Genomic DNA, 17,779 nt, shown 5'->3' on the forward strand with positions numbered 1-17,779 from the left:
AGATTCCAGCTAGTTCTATTCATGTCATCAAAACACTGTTTTCTGTGTTGGTATTTAGTAATCAGCACTGGAGATGATAAGAACCTCAGGTTTTTCTTTTGCTACCTTAAAATAACATAATCTGTGATATTCTTGTAGCAACATGGTGAAATACTGGCTTTTTCTCATTGATTTGTAAATGCTTTAGCCTTCAAAAATATACTAGTAAATAAAAAAAAGAACTTTCTAAAGTAGGAAGATAAAGCATTAAGTAATGTGTGTCAGCAGGCTTGGATTCAAGAACCAAATCTGACATTCCCAAAGTCTGTGAAAGCATACCTGTCATTTCTCTTCATGCCCTTAGTTTTCTTACCTATAAAGTGGGAATATTGAATCTCTCACTTGATAATACAGACTCATACAGAACAAACTATGCCAAGATGTATTTTTACTCTGTTTGGTTTCAAATTTAACAGTTGTAAAGCTGTCTTTTTTAAAAATCAACTTGCTTAGAGAGTAGTTTCATTCCCAGAAGATAGGGCTGTGCATGAAAGTGACTAATAGCATATGACCAGTTATATAATGTGCCTTGTGTACAGTAGCAGCTGGTAAAGCTTAATATTTCCAACTCAGTCTTAATGGCTTAGAAACATAGTTTCAGACATTTAATAGTAGTAGTGAAGCCACTCAGTTGTGTCCGACTCTTTGTGACCCCATGGACTATAGCCTACCAGGCTGCTCCATCCATGGGATTTTCCAGGCAAGAGTACTAGAGTGGGTTGCCATTTCCTTCTCCAGGGAATCTTCCCCACCCAGGGATCGAACTCAGGTTTCCTGCATTGTAGGCAGACGTTTTTACCATCTGAGCCTCCAGGGAAGTCGAGACATTTGATAACCAATGTGATTTCTCCCCAGCCTTCTTCCCTGCTACCACCCTCACAGCACACCCTAAAAAAAAGGCAGATGGAAAAGGAAGAATAGCCTGAAAGCATCACTTCAGAGAGTGGCGATGTTGACAAAGAGGGCCACTATAATTTAAGAACAAGCAATTTCTTTTCACAAAGCGCTGTGGGAATGAAGTCCATAAGAGAACATGTTGAAGTTTCTCCATGTTGCCTGCCCCCTGGGTCATGGTTCTAGTCATGTTCCTGTCTTTGGCGCCATCTCACAGATTCCTTCTTGCATCAGCCCTATGACTTTTAATTTGTAGCGGCATCCATGTATTGGTCAGGATGTACATAGGTTGTTCCTATTTCATTTTGCATTTTTCACAGCACATTCATGCCATTGGAAAGATTGGAGACTGGAAAAGATCAGTTTTCATTCCAGTCCCAAATAAGAGCAATGCCAAGGAATGTTCAAACTATCACACAATTGCACTCATCTCACACACCAGCAAAGTAATGCTCAAAAGTCTCCAAGCCAGGCTTCAACAATACATGAACTGTGAACTTCCAGATGTTCAAGCTGGATTTAGAAAAGGCAGAGGAACCAGAGATCAAATTGCCAACGTCCTCTGGATCATCAAAAAAGCAAAAAAATTCCAGAAAAACATCTACTTCTGCTTTATTGATTATGCCAAAGCCTTTCACTGTGTAGATCACAACAAACTGTGGGAAATTCTTTTTTTTTCTTTTGGAAAATTCTTAAAGAGATGGGAATACCTGACCACCTTATCTGCCTCCTGAGAAATCTGTATGCAGGACAAGAAGCAGCAGTTAGAACTGGACATGGAACAACAGAATAGTTCCAAATTGGGAAAGGAGTACGTCAAGGATGTATATTTTTCACCCTGCTTATTTAACTTCTATGCAGAGTCTATCATGAGAAACGCTGGGCTGGATGAAGCACAAGCTGGAATCAAGATGGCCGGGAGAAATATCAATAACCTCAGATATGCAGATGACACCACCCTTTTGGCAGAAAGTGAAGAGGAACTAAAGAGCCTCTTGATGAAAGTGAAAGAAGAGAGTGAAAAAGCTGGCCAAATTCACCATTCAGAAAACTAAGATCATGGCATCTGGTCCCATGACTATATGGCAAATAGCTGGAGAAACAATGGAAACAGTGAGAGACTTTATTTTCTTGGGCTCCAAAATCACTGCAGATGGTGACCACAGCTGTGAAATTAAAAGACACTTGCTCCTTGGAAGAAAAGCTACAACCAACCTAGAAAGCATATTAAAAAGCAGAGACATTACTTTAACAACAAAGGTCCATCTAGTCAAAGCTATGGTTTTTCCAGTAGTCATGTACGTATGTGAGAGTTGGACTGTAACAAAAGCTGAGCACCGAAGAATTGATGTTTTTGAACTGTGCTGAAGAAGATTCTTGAGAGTCCCGTGGACCACAAGGAGATCAAACCAGTCAGTCCTGAATATTCATTGGAAGGACTGATGCTGAAGCTGAAGCTCCAATACTTTGGCCACCTGATGTGAAGAAGAGACTCATTTGAAAAGACCCTGATGTTGGGAAAGATTGAAGGCAGGAGGAGAAGGGGATGACAGAGGATGAGATGGTTGGATGGCATCACTGACTTGATGGACATGAGTTTAAGTAAACTCCGGGAGTTGTGATGGACAGGGAAGCCTGGTGTGCTGCGGTTCATGGGGTCACAAAGAGTCGGAGACAACTGAGCAACTGAACTGAACTGAAGTGTGACCCAGGCAGGATTTAAATTCCAGTCTTACCAGTTATTAACAATGTGAGTTTGCCAAATCATTTATTTTTTCTTTTTCTCCTTTCCTTAGCCAAGAAATGGAGACAGTGATATTTAGGATTATTGTGCGGATTCCATGAAACAGTGGAAGTAAAGAACCTGGTGTCCAATCAATGCTTAGTAAAGGCTAATTCTCACAGAGCCCTCCTTCATACTGTTCCTGGAGTAACTAATATAAAAAATTCATCCATGCTTTCTATCTCAGTGCACATTTCCATTTTATTATAGTCTGTTCTCAGAACATTGCACATCAAGGGTCCAAGTATACCTTATTTGTATTTATATCCCCAGTGTATATCTAGCATCCAGCAAGCACTCAATAAGCCTTTGCTTTATGGATTTTCTCACTTTATTTTCTTTCTTATCCCTGTCAATCCAAAGAGTTTGAAATGGTTTATCATTATTTATTAATTCTAATAGAGTCAGACATGTTTTAGTGATTACATGAGTCAGAAAAATAACCTATTTTTAATATCTATGTAGAAATGATAGATTTGAATGTATATTTTTAAATTTCCAATGAGAGGAGCTAATCATATTCATGAATTCTCAAATTATATTCTTATAGAATAAGTGCAGTCGAACTTCAGATGCTGAAGTCTTTCTGCATGCTCAGCATCATATTTATTCTCAATAATTGGAGAAGAACTCTGGAGTTAGAATGCATGCCAGTAATTGTTAGCTCAGGAATTTATGAAAGGTACACACTTGATTGGGGTTTTAACTTTGGCTCATGATTTATAAGTGTGTAGATGGCGAAAAGACATTTCAAAATTTTATATATTCAGAATTTTATATATTCATGGACGTGGTGCCGAGAAGCTGGGATTCGTTAGAATTGAGCTGACATTTATAAAGACATAAAACTCCTGTGTAGCAGCAGCTTTAATTATTACTTAAGAGCAGAGTTGTTAAAATGGCTCCCTCAGATACTTGAGCTTTTGATTATGTAAGGAGAAAAAGAAAGATAAATTTCAAAAATGAAGTTCAGTCATCCAGTTCGCACTGCCAGTTACTCTATAATTCACTGTGGGAACGACTTTCACATTTAGTTTAGCAAAGAAGCCAAGTATCAAAGGTGTCACTGGCAGCTGACAGGTAATGATAAAGTCTTAAGGAAAGACGCCTTGCCCCATGTAAGAAAGATTTGGAGATATTTACAGAAGTATTTGAGCATCTTCAAAGAACATGAGCTCCACAGCAACGGAAAGATTGAGAAATTTCCTTTACCTGTTATTCATGTAGAGAGTTCTCTCATGGTATCTTGAGAATGCTCCCAATCAGAAGAAAAAGCCCCCCCCCCCGCCCCCGTATTTGACCCATGAGATCCAAACTCTGAGCCAATAGCATCTTAATCATCTGTTACTTTTCCTGTTTATCAAGGGGGAACTTTAACAAGAAGAGTGGCTGCATGGGAGGGGTAAGATGTATTCTGCCAGCATGGCGTGTTTTACTTACTCATGTTTGCAATAAATGGAGGTTGGTTTGTGTTAGGATGTGAAGCTATTCTCCAAAGACATATATGCTGATAGCATTAATGATTTGCAATATTTAACAGCAAATTGTTTTACTTGCAGTGACTTCAGGCTTTGAATTATAAATGGAGTCACTTTATATCTTTTGTCATTAGTTGAAATACATGGGAATTGGTCCAGATTTCCCATTAATAATGCATCAAGTAAATATTTCAAAATCATTAGAGTTGATATCTCTAATTGGTGTTTGGAAAAATACATTTAAGCAAACTAAACAGTTATAAAATTTATATATATTTACACTGATTGGAAAAATATCCAGATTTATTTCAAGGTATGCAATACTGTGTTATGTTTGTGTACATAAGCATTTTTAATTTAATTATTATTTCGGGTGATTAAAAATTCTGCCTAACCTTAAAAGGTGTTAAGAGGTGGTTTTAGACTGTGGTCTCATTCTAAATGACATTTTTCTTTTTCCTTGACCTCCAATTTAACTTCTTAGGAAGGCTGCTAACTTAGCTTGATAAGTAAGTCTTGGCCTCTTTCCTGATTTAAAGCTAATCATACTGCAATTTTGGAGAGGCATCAAACTTACTTTCGAGAATCCCTGGCACAGCTAATGTGAGACATAATTTTCATCACTAAAGCAGGTACAAAAATGTGTCCAAAAATGGAAGAATGAATTTGTGTTTCCACAGACAAACCTTTTCGGAGTCTTGACCCAGTCCTTCTCAACTGAAGTTACTGGGTCTATTTATGGAAGACTTTACCCCTAAAAAAACTGCAACTGAATTTTTTAGTTAAAAATTATATCCCATCTGTTTAGAGGTATGAGTCTAATGCATGATGATGTGATGAGGAAAAGGAATGTTAGTTGTGAAGAAGTCAGAATTGTGAATGGTGTGACCTGTCATGATAGGTTTTTTTTTTTAATGAAGTATATTTGATTTACAATGTTTTGTTAGTTTCTAGAATACAGCAGAAAGATTCAGTTATATGTATAAATATATGTATATATTCATTTACATTAAGGTTTACTGTAGGATTTGAACACAGCTCCTTGTGCTCTGCTGCTGCTGCTAAGTCGCTTCAGTCGTGTCCGACTCTGTGTGACCCTGTGGACAGCAGCCTACCAGGCTCCTCTGTCCATAGGATTCTCTAGGCAAGAATACTGGAGTGGGTTGCCATTTTTTTCTCCTATACAGTAGGTGCTTATTGTTTACTTATTTTATATATAATAATGTATATCTGTTAATCCCCAAATCCTAATTTATGCCCCCCCACCTTACCCTTTGGTAACCATAAATTTGTTTCCTATCTCTGTGAGTCTGTTTTATAAATAAGTTCACTTTATCACATTTTAAATTCCATAGAAGTGATAGCATACGGTATTTGTCTTCCTGTGTCTGACTCACTTCAGTTAGTATGATCATCTCTGGGTCCATCCGTGTTGCTGCAGGGGCATTATTTCATTCTTTTTATGGCTGAGCAGTATTCCATGGTATATACGCATCACATCTTCTTCATCCATTCGTCTGTTGATGGACATTTAGGTTGTTTCCATGTCTTGGCTATTATAAATAGTGCTGCTATAAACATTGGGGTTCGTGTATCTTTTCTCATTAGGGTTTTCATCTTTTCCAGATGTAGGCCCAGGAGTGAAATTGCAGGGTCATATGGTAGCCCTATTTTTAATTTTTAAAGCAACATCCATAAATTTTTCCAGAGTGGCTGCAGATAGTTTAGTTTTCTGTATAGTTTACAAATATGATTCTGTGAAGACACACTTTCAACCTAAAAAATGCAGATACTTTGGGATTAAAGGAAGACTGCTTAGTCTTTTCACAGTTTGCTTGTTTAACATGAGGAAGAGAAATTGTATAAAAAGACAACAATTCAGAGAACAAGGAAAAAGGATCCAAGATCCTACTCAGCTAAGTACTAGTGAGTACTTGGTGATGTTACCCCATTTCCATGGCATTGATTCTAGAGCTGAAATGGAACTTAAATTAGCCCATGTTATGTATAGAGAAACAGTCCAGAGTGTTGAAGTTGGTGTGTCGAAGCACTCTTCATCTGCAGCTTCTGATTTCTGTTGCATCACAGTCACTTCCAGAAGGGCCCGGCTGGTCAAATCTGCAGGACGACTGGGGGGCCCTGCGCGATGATGATTTGGTTAGCTGTTTGAAGTATTAAAAGGCTGTATAAATTTCAAATGTAATTGTAATAAAACTATATTTTGGCTTTGGGCAGCTGAGCTCTTGGATGGACAGCTGTTCTAGCCTTGAAAACATCCTCCTGCCCCAAACTTCCTCTTTTCTCAGAGACAGAGGCACTTGCCAATGTTCCTACTTTGATGTGTAGCCTCCTGTTTCCACTGCAGATGTGCTGTGTCTTGTGAAAGGGTGTCGTTCTCTCAGATGGGGAAAGGCTGTATCACTAATAGTTTATCTCCATACCCTTTATTCCCAAATTCTTCTTGCTTCTCAGGTTATCCTTCCCTCTCAACAAAATTAGGAGTGATTTAAATAGAGGGAGTTCAGTTCAGTCGCTCAGTCGTGTCTGACTCTTTGCAACCCCATGAACCGCAGCACACCAGGCCTCCCTGTCCATCACCAACTCCCAGAGTCTACCCAAACCCATTGAGTTAGTGATGCCATCCAACCATCTCATCCTCTGTCATCCCCTTCTCCTCCTGCCCTCAATCTTTCCCAGCATCAGGGTCTTTTCAAATGAGTCAGCTCTTTGCATCAGGTGGCCAAAGTATTGGAGATTCAGCTTCAACATCAGTCCTTCCAGTGAACACCCAGCACTGATCTCCTTTAGGATGGACTGGTTGGATCTCCAGGGAGGAGAGGAAGGAAATTAACATTTCTTTAGCACTTAACTATTGGCCAAGTAGTCCCTCAAATTGCTTTTGGCATGAGGTCAATATGAATAAATAAGTCAATATAAGATCCCAGGTATCATGCTAGATACTTCACCTACATTGTTAGTTGCTGAACAAATCAAGGTTCAGAGATATTAAAGAAGTCAGGGAGAGAAATCATAAAGCTAGGAAGTCCAGAAGGAGAGACATTACTCAGAGAGAGGTCAGATTTTCCTTTTCTCGTTAAGTAAAAAGAGAAGAAAGGAAAGGAGGGAAGAGGGAGGAAGGAAGGAAAGCAATATGATTTACTGACTGCTCCTATCTGAAAATAGTAAATAAATGTATTTACATATTTCTATATCAGAAAGATGTGCTTTTAAGAAAACGTGTTCTGAATTTCTTTGGCTGCTAACTCTATTCAGTAACACTTGAAGGAATATTCCTGATGTCCTAAGCATCCAAGAGGCCCCTCTAAATATTCCTGAAAATGCCCTTTGGTTTCACTGAAAATATTTTATTTCTGGGATATCCCTTTCCCATCTCAGGCTAAAACTGCATCAGGATCTGTGATTTCACGATACAAAGTTGAAATCCATTCTTATGAAGTGTTAAAACAAAAACCACACGCAGGGTGATGGATGGTAACTTAATTTATTATGGTGCTCATTTCACAACATATGCAAATAGCGATCGTGGCATTGTACACCTAAAATTAGTATAATGTTACATCCACTGTTGTTCTTAGTGAGGATGAGAGGGCTGGATGGCATCACGGACTCGATGGACGTGAGTCTGAGTGAACTCTGGGAGTTGGTGATGGACAGGGAGGCCTGCGTGCTGCGATTCATGGGATCGCAAAGAGTCAGACATGACTGAGTGACTGAACTGAACTGAACTGAGCTGAAGTTGTGTCCGAGTCTTTTGCGACCATTATACCTCAGTAAAAAAGAAAACAAACAACAAAACCACATAAAAACCTTGCTACCTGCGAATCCAGTAGGGTGATATTTTGCTAAGTCTTATAGTACAGTTTTATCATCTGACAGCGGGCTATCCTGACTGTGAATATAACTGTTCTGAGATCTTGAAAATTGTACAGTCAACTCTCAAGAACCCAGATCTGTGTTCACAAGGAGGGCTGAATGATTGAACTGCAAACTGCTTGAGTTACCAGCTAACTTTCTAGAGAGAAAATGTGTTCCCAGAATGAGCTGTTCACCTCCCCTCACAGTAGTTTTCCAAACTCATGTTCATCCGTGGGGCTCGTGATATGATTCATCTCCTCTTTTGTCTCCCCTTACGTCGTCTGGTGCTTCCCTCTTTAATCAGTTACTGCTCTGCTTATCTATAAATGCCCTGGGGGATAGAATGTATCTCAATAGAGACTGAAAAGGGACTTGAAATATTATGGGGACCCATCTCCTTCCTCTTGTAGATGAGAAAATCGTGACACAGAGATGTTAGAAAACTAGACCAGAATTATTAAGCTGGAGACTAGCAGAGTCAGAATTGAGCTTGGAAAGCTGGGCTTCTAGTTGATGTCTTTCTCTGCTAGACCACATCTGCTAGCCAAAATGTAGCTGATCCTTGAAAATAAAGAAGAGAGAGTGACTGTTTTTGTTTGTGGTCAGAATGGCAAGAGTTTTAATGGACATTTAGAGCTTCTTAGCTGAAGACCATTGTTTCATCTTTTCCCAAGGGCCTCAAGCTATCAGCATTGACCCCCTCCCTGAATACTGAGGGACTGAAGCGAACAGGATGAGGAAGGGGTGAGTGCCTGGACTTCTGGGTGCCTGAGCAGGGACTCAGACACTGCCAAGTGATGATAGTGGCCCATTCGTGCTGGGGCAGGCTGGTACTGCTGATCCAGGGCACTATCCTCCACCTTTGGAAGGCAAAGGCCACCTGGTAGATGTTGGAACTGGGACTGTAAATAGGGATATTTTGTTTCTTGTAGGTCTGTTTGTTCTAGGGGCAAAGCCCACACACCTGCCTTTTGGGAACTGGGTAAAAATATGTCTTCATTTGTATTCACTTCAGGAGATGCTCTGGGCTTAACAGTATTAACAGAGAGGGTGGTGAGGAGGAGAGGTAATAAAAGGATTTTTAAGATCTAAAAGCATTTGTAATATCATTAGGGACATGAAAAAACACAAACTGTGGTTTTGGGTTAAAAAAGGAGGTTTCAAAAAACGGGGCACAGTAGATGTTTAGAGAAAGGGGAGTCAGCACAGGCTGGAGGGATCCATAAAGGCTTCACTGAGAAGGTGAAGGTGAGCGATAAGCTTTCTGTTCATGTAAGAAATGACCAGATAGAAGAAGCACTTCGGAGCTTCTTAGCAGGAAGGAGCGGGTATCAGTGTTCCCAGCGCTGGGTATTCTCTGGTGGCGTCTGTAAAAGGTGGGAGGCTTATCCCAGGAGATGAGGTGGGACTGGTGATGCAGGGTAGGTGAGATGCTGTCTTGAGCACCACAAATATCCTGGAGGTGAGATGTGACATTGAGTGGTGCCTTAGGAAGATAGATTTGGCAACTGTTTGCAGGTTGGATGGGAGTTGGGAGAAACTAGGCAGGCCAAAGACAAGAGCCAGTGGACTCCAGAATACTCACCATTAGACTCTTTGTCAGCATCCTTTCTATTTAAATGGAAATTTACTTGGAACGGACCTCTGGCTGATTCTTTGATGTCGTAGTATAAGATGTCATTTCTTTGAGAAAGCCCTCTGTAACTCCTGGGTTCAGGTTATTTTCCTTTCTAGGTGGTTTCATAGTGCCCTACACTTTTCCTGCCATAGCATCTCCCATGCTAGACTGTAATTGTCCAATGGTGGGTCACTTGTTTGGACTGTGAGCTTCCTAGCCACAGGACTCTTTTCTGTCTTATTCACTGTTTCATCCCCAGGGCCTAGCGTTGTGTCCACATAGAGAAAATGATCATTAAACTCTTATTGGATAACTGAGTGACAGACCAGCTAAAAGAACGGGAGAGTCAAGAGAGCAGGAGGTGAGGGAGTCAGGAGAGAGACAGAGAGAGAAAGAAAGAAAAGAGAAACAAAGATTCAGAGATAAAGAAAGCTCATTTAGGGTTATTACAGAAGAACTTTTTTTTTTTTAACAAAAGAACTTGATTTTCAACTACGCTTCCTGTGTCTTTCCACAAAGCCCATTCATTCGTATGGATTGAAAGTGATGTTTTTGGCATCATGGACTTTGGAAGTCATATATAAAGTAAGTCTTACCAGTTATTGGGTTCTGTCTGCTGGTAAAATGAATCAAAATGTTCAAGTTAGTGGGAGAAATTATGACAAATCCAAAGATCAAATAAACTGATTTGCTGCCTCTTCAATAAATGTTTTATTTAAAATGATGATAATGCATCAATAAAAAGAAATTAAAGCACATTCTCATATCCTCTTTCCACGATTTAAATGCTGTAGGAAAAATTTCATCTTGAAATGAGTTTTTTTTAACATGCTACAATCGGATCCTGAGGATGTTCTTCAGTCTGGTGGAGTCGTCAGACACATCCTCAAGCAAAACTTGTGCCTCTATTAGCTTGGAAGTTCCTGGAAACAAGGATTTTCTGAGCAGACTATTTTCATTGCAAGATTCAGTAATCAGATTTCAGGTGTATACATGAAACCTACTCTTTCTATGGCAATAAATCCAGCGATTTTACCTTCAGGGTTCATATAGTGATGCAGCTAAGTATGTGTAAAGGATAGCAGCATGTGATTAATTAATGCTAAATAACGGAATTTAATACGCCAAGTAAAAATAAGTCACAGAACTGGAATTGATTTAGGGTGTCCATTAGATTTCCTGCAACCGATGTCTTCTCAGCAGGAAAGTACCTTTTTGTGGAACAAATGACAAGGTGGGCAACAGGCAGATAAGGACTAAGTGTACAGTGAGAGGAAGCAGGGTGAGACTGGGCCTGGGGAGGTGAGAACCGCAGGGTGTTCAGGGGTTCATAAACCATGTTAGAGGATTCTGTCTTTATTCTGAGAAAGTAGGAACCTCTGAAGGATTTTAGGGGAGGGTGGGGAAGTTGTAGAAATGGAAGGGAATGATGGATGGGAGACCTTTAGGAGGCTGTTACAGTAAACGGTCCAGGGTGATATACTTGTAATAAAGTTTAATGCTGTCTTGACCCTGTTTAAGGCTTTGGCTTAGAAGCTGGTCAGTTCCCCTTTGGGAGCAGCTGATTAAGTCCACGCCACCAACCACCTTCTTTCTTGGGCCTTCACTCCATGGCCCGCTGTCCATCTGCCCTAATCACCCCAAGGCCAGGTGTCAGACACGGCCGGTACCCCCAGTGCTTGCTGAGCTTATTCAGATGAGCTGATGATAAACTGGCTGATCCTGCCTTACCCTTTCCTTCCCATGGAAACCAGAGTAGAGGCTCTTGCCCACAGTTCCTGCCTCTCCTTCTGCCTCAAGACGGACCCCTGTGATTGCCTGGGTGCCCCCCACAACCCATGGTGTGACACGTACTTCCCCTCTTAGGATTTGTTGAGAAGAAGAAACAATCTTTCAATGGCCATTGTCTCGACATCTGTTGGCTTTACCATACTTTAATGGCTTTTACCATTAAATAATAATAAAACCTATTAAAACCATGCTGGACTAGGTTGGTGGTGGAGATAGCAAGAAGCTGGTAGATGCAGAGATAAGTAGGAGATACCTTTATTCCAGGAGAGGCCCATCTTGAGAATGAGAGAAAAGTAGGTGATGAAGATGACTTGTAGATTTCTGGCTTGTATCATGGGGCCATTCATCAAGACCAAGAAAACCGGAAGAGGCCCTAGTTGTGGGATTAAAATCTTGAATTCAATTTGTGGGCATATCGATATGGAGGTGACTTTGAGATACTCAAGTGGAAATATCAAAAAGACAGTCAGATAGACTGTTCAGAACTGGTGACTAGGTCTTATTGAGACAAGAGGACTATATAAATAATAGACTTTTTGAAATCCTAGCAAGTGAGAATTATAGATGGTAGCAATCACCGAAGATAGCAGACTCTAAACTGTTTATCACAAGGAATACTTCCTGCAGGGAATGAGACGTGAGCATTGCTCTGTTGAGGCAAGAGGACGCTAAGCAGGAGACATAAACAGTGTAAACATTGGTTCAGAAGCAAAATGTGTGTTGCAAATTTGGACAGCAATGAATAGTCCAGCTTATGAAAGCAGATAGTTCCTATAGGAGAGGCATAGAGTATCTCAATACCAAACCATTCCCTCCTTGAAGACCTAAAAGGTAAGGACTTTATTAAGTGCCAGCCGTCCTCTGGGCACTTCATTAAGAGAATTAAATGAAGTTTCTCTTGTCCAGGATTTTCTGTCTTTTGAAATAGATGTTCCTGCAGAATGGAAATTCTCCTTTGCCTGCTGATTACTCTCAACAAGTGTAGAGGATATTAATGTTTGAGGCTCAACAGAAGATTAACCAAACATTATTATGTTAATTTTGTTAGTGCCAACTACCAAAGATTTATTATAAATCTACTGTGGACCCAAATCAGGGGACCCAGTACATGATCCCATGGAAATTATGGTTTTGTTAGGAAAACAGAACTTATACTTGCACAATGATTTAAGAGAGAAGTCAAGACTAAAATTTAAAGCCAGAAAGAATATATCGTGAAATATTTCTGTATTTATTCTTAAAATTTTTTAATCATGTATTTCTTTTTAATTGTGGTAAAATATGCCATAATATAACATAAAATTTGTCATCTGAACTTGAAAAAAAAACAAAAACCTTTTTGTTTTGTATTGGGGTGTAGCCAGATTAACAATGTTGTGATAGTTTCAGGTGAATAGCAAAGGGATACAGCCATACATATACATATATTCATTCTCCTCCAGACTTCCCTCTCACCTAGGCTACCACCTAAATTTGAGTGCTACACAGCCTCTGTTTAGTCACTGAGTCATGTCTGACTCTTTTTGCGACCCCATGGACTGTAGCCCACCAGGCTGCTCTGTCCATGGGATTTCCCAGGCAAGAATACTAGAGTGGGTTGCCATTTCTTTCTCCAGGGGATCTTCCCAACCCAGGGATCGAACCTGGGCATTCAGGTTCCTGCATTACAGGCATATTCTTTAACACTGAGCCACCAGGGAACCATGCTATATAGCGGGTCCTTGTTGGTTATCCATTTTAAATATAGTAGTTTGTACATGTCCATCCCAAACTCCATGTCATCTGAACCTTTTTTAGTGTAGGGCTCAGTAGTGTTAAGTACATTCACATTGTTTTGCAACCAATCTCCATAATTCTTTTCATCTTGAAGAACTAAAACAGTTAAACAATAACTTCTCATTCCCTTCTCCCTTTCCAGCCCTCAACAACCATAAGTTCTATTTTCTGTCCGTGAATTTGACTACTCTAGGTAGTTCATATAGTTGAAATCATATAGTATTTGGCATTTGTCTTTTGTGACTGGCTTCTTTCTCTCTTTTATTTATTTATTTATTTATTTTTGATCATGCCGCATTGCTTGCAAGCCCCTAGGAATGGAAGCATAGATTCCTAATCACAAGACCACCAGGGAACTCCTGACTGGCTTATTTCATTTAACATAATTTCCTCAGAGTTCATCCATGTTTTAGTTTGTGTCAAAATTTCCGTCCTTCTTTGACTCAGTAATATTCCATTCCTATATTTACCACATTTTGTTTATCCATTCATCTATTGATAGGTACTTAGGTTTCTTCTATGTTTTGGTTATTGTAAATACAGCTGCTATGAACATGATTGTACAGGTATCTCTTCAAGATCTAACTTTTAATTCTTTGGGACATATACCCAGAAGTCAAATTACTGAATCATGTGATAATTCTATGTTTAATTTTTTGAGGACTCACCATACTGTTTTCCATAGAGGCTATATCATTTTTTATTTCCAACAGTGCATAAGGGTTCCAGTTTCTTTAGATTCTTAGCATTTGGTATTTTGGGGAGTGTTTGATAGGAGCCATCCTGATGGACATGAGGTGCCATTTCATTGTGGTTTTAATTCACACTTCATTCATAGTGATATTGAATATCATTTCATTTGCTTGTTGGCCATTCGTATACCTTCTTTGTAGAAAGGTCTGTTCAAGCCCTTTGCCCATTTTAAAAGCAGGTTGTTTTTTGTTGTTGAGTGGTAGGAATTCTTTATATATTCTGGATACTCACCCTTTATCGGCTACTCACCCTTTATCAGATACTTGCTTTGCAAATATTGTTTCCTGTTTTATAATTTGCCTCTCACTCTGTTGATTATATCCTTTCTGTGCAGAAGTTTAAAATTTTGAGCTAGTCCAGTTTATTTATTTTGTCATTTATTGCCTGTGCTTTTGGTGGCATTGCCAAGAAACCATTTCCAAATCCAATGTCATGAAGATTTTCCTCTATGTTTTCTTTTAAGGATTTTATAGTTTTAGTGCATATGTTTAGGTCTTTGATCCAACTTGAGTTAATTTTTATAAGGTAAGAGTTCAGCATCATTCTTTTGCATGTGAATATCCAGTTTTTCCAGTACCACTTGTTGATAAGTCTGTCCTTTCCCCCATTGAATGAGCATGATACTGTTGTTGAAAATCATATGACAATATATGAAAGAGTTTTTTTCTGGGCTGTTTCTGTTCCATTATTTTTCCTGTTTGCTATTGTTCTTGTATCACACTATTTTGGTTACTACAGTTTTGTAATACATTTTGAAATTAGAAAATATGAGACCTATCATTTTATTCTTCTTTTTCAAGATTGTTTTCATTATTTGGGAATCACTTGAAATTCCATACAAAGTTTTAGATAGATTGTTCTATTTCTGAAAGAAATACTGCTGGGATATTGAGAGGGATTGCATTAAATCTGAAGATTACTTCAGGTAGTAGTATTATCTTAATAATATTAAATCTTATTATGCATTAAGTGGGAGGTTTTTCTACTTGTTTGTGTCTTTAATTTGTTTCAGGAATGTTTCTTATTGTTAGTGTACAAGTCTTTTGCCTCCTTTATTATGTTTAAGTATTTTATTCTTTATGATACTATTATAATAGAATCTTTTTCATATTTAAACATTTTGTTATCAATTCAGAAATAGTAGCTCACATTTCAGAAGTTGGTTTAGGAATTTTCCCCCCCCTCCACTATTACTTGGTATTTTGTAACAGTTTTATAAGGACTTTTGTTTGACAATGAAAGAATCTCTTCCCAAATACAAATTTATGATATTTCAACCACTTTAACAGCCTTTGTTTTATTATATCAAGTAGTTCTACAGACTGATTCCTTGATTTCAAAGACATAAGAAGTTGGTGGCTTTATATATATGTATATTTAGTTTCTAGAGAAACATCTTACACATAGAAACAAATGAAAATATGATCTGTGTCCCTAAGCCAAAAGCCACTGGTCTATGATTCATTGATCAATTCACTCAGTAGCATAAATTGGGTATCTGTTATGTGCCAAATGTTGGAAATCTATACAAAATTTCATTTCTGGTAATATCAGAGAAATTGGTATCAGTCCTACTGGAATTTTTCTATTTTATTTACACTCTTTTGTTCTGATTTTTCTAGCTTCTTGCCTTCAAATGATATACAAAATAATTTTATCATAACTACAAAAATATTCATAGCTAATGTCATTCAGAATTCATAATGTGGTAGGTAGTATATAAGTGCTATACTTATTGTTAATGCATTTATGACTCATCACAACAACCAGAGGAAACCAAGGCAGGGAATGCTAACGGCCACACAAGGTTAATTGGAGATATTGAGGTCCAACTTAGGAAGTCTTGATCAGAAACACTTACTAAAATATAGACAAGTGATGAATTATGGAATAGTCTTTCAGTATAAAATTGTATGTGTAACACATATTCAGTAGTGCATGTACAAAATTTTATATAGGATAAGATTATAAGTAATTATATATTGTATAAGTTATATATATATATAAGCTAGTAAGAAATATGTTATCAGCAAGCATTCTAGATGTTTATTTTTCCAAACAATTCATTTAAAAACTTTTCTATTGTGGGCATGTATTTTTATTTTTAGAAAAAAGTTTTAAAATATGCCTCTTTTCAGTGAGGGGACTAATAACAAATCACTTGAAATTAATCTCTATGTTGGGAGTGGTATAGGGGCAAAAGGAGAAAAATCACTGATGATCTTAGTTTGGCAAAGATGACTAGGTTTATGTGGCTCAGGTGGTAGAGAATTTGCCTGCAGTGGGGGAGACCTGGGTTCGATCCATGGATCGGGAAGATCCTCAGGAGAAGGGAATGGCAACCCACTCCAGGATTCTTGCCTGGGAAATCCTGTGGACAGAGGAGCCTGGCGGGCTACAGTCTACAAGGTTGCAAAGAGTCAAACACGACTGAACGACTAACACCTTCACTTTCATGAAGATTATAGGAAACTTTTATACCTATTTTAAAAATGAAATCTGTGTTTTCAACGTGTGTGTTTAATAATTTTGCCTACTTAACCTTTGCAAATGTGTTTTGCAGAATAGGGGAATATAAGCCTTGTGCTTGGCGTCTTTGAAAAGAGAATGTTCACCCCAAGATGTTCCCCAGAAGTAATGAGGGTGTCCTTGGGCTGCAGGGATGGCTCCCCAGTTTCTGGGGCCTGGTTAACTATGGCCACCTTTATGGACTTATTTTATGAAATGCTAGTTGAGATTTGATATTTAAACCCAGCTTAACTGAGTCCAAAGATATGAGAATGAGCTGATACCTGTAGAAAATAATTTAGGGAATAGAGGGTCAATCTCAAAATATATCTTGAGGGATGTGAAGGGTACTGACAGTGCTCCAGGTGGAGCCCTACTTTATCTCACATCTTTGTGTGTTGGAAATATTTTAAGGAATGTTTGCTTACTAGATAAGGTTGCATGTTTAACCAGACTTCATCTCTCTTTTTTTTTTAATTTAATTTTATTATTTTATTAGAGTATAATAGCTTTACAATGTTGCATTAGTTTCTGCAAAGTGAATCAACTATATGTATACGTGTAATCTCCTTCCTCTTAATCTCCCCCTCACCCCCCTCATCCTACCCATCACGGAGCATCAAGCTGAGCTCCCTGTATTATTCAGCAGCTTCCCACTAGCCATCTGTTTCACACATGGGAGTGTATATGGGTCAGTGTTACTCTCTCGATTCATCTCACCCTCTCCTTTCCCCCTCTGTATCCACATGTAGAATGTGGAATGGTCTATGTCTGCATTTCTATTCCTGCCCTGAAAATACGTTGATCTGTACCCTTTTTCTAGATTCCATATATGTGCTTTAATATACAATTATTTGTTTTTTGTCTTCTGACTTACTTCATTCTGTATGACAGACTCTAGGTCCATCCATGTCACTGCAAATGACCCAATTTTGTTCCTTTTTATGGCCGAGTAGTATTCCATTGTCAGAGAAGGCAATGGCACCCTACTCCAGTACTCTTACCTGGAAAATCTCATGAGCGGAGGAGCCTGGTGGGCTGCAGTCCATGGAGTCTCGAAGAGTCTAACATGACTGAGCGACTTCACTTTCACTTTTCACTTTCATGCATTGGAGAAGGAAACGGCAACCCACTCCAGTGTTCTTGCCTGGAGAATCCCAGGGACAGGGGAGCCTGGTGGGTGGTCATCTGTGGGGTCGCACGGAGTCGGACACAACTGAAGCGACTTAGCAGCAGTATTCCATTGTAAATATATATGCCAGA

This window comes from Capra hircus, chromosome 5, assembly GCF_001704415.2.
Source record: "Capra hircus breed San Clemente chromosome 5, ASM170441v1, whole genome shotgun sequence".
In the NCBI taxonomy this organism is placed as follows: domain Eukaryota; kingdom Metazoa; phylum Chordata; class Mammalia; order Artiodactyla; family Bovidae; genus Capra; species Capra hircus.